This window comes from Pteropus vampyrus, unplaced genomic scaffold (genome assembly GCF_000151845.1).
Source record: "Pteropus vampyrus isolate Shadow unplaced genomic scaffold, Pvam_2.0 Scaffold735, whole genome shotgun sequence".
Lineage (NCBI taxonomy): Eukaryota > Metazoa > Chordata > Mammalia > Chiroptera > Pteropodidae > Pteropus > Pteropus vampyrus.
The window spans coordinates 12,870-14,395 of NW_011889516.1; positions in this window are offsets into that span (position 1 = coordinate 12,870).

Here is a 1,526-nt window from a genome sequence, read left to right on the forward strand (position 1 = left end):
GGAAAAGGTGTCACGAGTCCAGGTGTCCTGCAGGAAGATGCAGGGTCACCATTTCCTGACAGGTCCTTATCATTTGTCATTGCTTCTGCAGAGGGTACAGTTGCACCTCCCTGGTCTCTGGATGAGGGAGTTAGTTCAGGCATCATCTGGGATTACGTGTTGGTGTCAGATTCAGGGTTGGGACTGCAGATCCCCCAGCCATTCCTCCCACGTTCCCCTGTTTCTGAATAGGGAATGATGCTTCAACTTAGGTAAGTATAAAGACTGAAGGGTGAACTACTGCCCAGTCTGAGGTCCAGCACCAGGCACATGACCTTCTGGGAGGACGATCCTGACTCCTGGTAGCAAAGTCATGGTGACAAGTGAGCCAGGTTCTAGCACAGTCCTCCTCAGTTCTCTCCTGCAGGGCTGAGATCCTGAAGAGGCTCCTCCCCTCTGACCACAGCCTCCTGTGTCCCTGTCCCTGGGGCAGGACTTCTGTCCTCACACACAGGGAATGGTGTGGGGAGACCTTTGATGATGTGGGACCCACGCCAGTCTTGTGACTTCCCTGTCCCTGCTGAATCACAGTACCACACACTCAGAGTACAGTCTACACACATTGACTTTCACAGTCTGGCGGTCAGAGCAAAAAGTCAGTCTCCCTGGACAGACTTCAAGGTGCTGGCAGGACCACAGATGCTCAGAGGTTTAGGGGGGCTGGATTTGAACACGTGTGCTCCTCAACTTTACATATTGAAATTTTATCCCCACAAAAGACCGTGTTAGAGGGTGGGGTGTTTGGAAGGTGCTGGATGACAAGGCCAGGGTTCTCATGAAGTGGATTAGCACCGCACTAAATCAGGCCGCAGAGACCATGCATGTCACTTCCTCCACGTGAGGACACAGCAAGAGCAAACCAGATATGACCCAGGAAGAGGATCCTCCCCAATGGTGACCATGCTGGCACCTCGATCCTGGATTCCCACCTCCTGAACCTTGAGAAGGGAATGGTTGTTAACATTAAATTACTCAGAAGGTTTTGTTCTCTTACTGCAGCCTGAGCAAACTCAGACAGTGGTCTGCTTCTGTGTCTCTCCTGGTTCAGGAGCCGCTTTCCTTACATCCTGACTCATGCCCCGTTCTCCAGCCCCACAGCCTGGAGGAAGTCACCTCACATCACTGGTCACATTGTTTCTCCTCTAGAATCTAATCTCCTCTGCCTCGCTCTGGCGTGAACACTTGTGGCTGTATTAGGAGTGTCTCAGATAAAACAGGAAGCCATTTACCTCAAGACATCTAATGGTCTTGGAATGACAACGTGCCATTTCCCCTGGAACAGTCACAGCTTCCGAACACAGAGCAACTGAAACAGCCCTCCAAATATTCACATCCATCCCACAGGCCAGTTCCACTAAGCACATCCCAACATCCCCCAAAGCTGACTCATTAAAGCATGACCTGAAGCCCAAAATACCGAAGAGCATCATGTCCAATGTTCGAGTGTAATCTCTAACTCAACTGTCAGTGAGGATTCGGGTGCATGC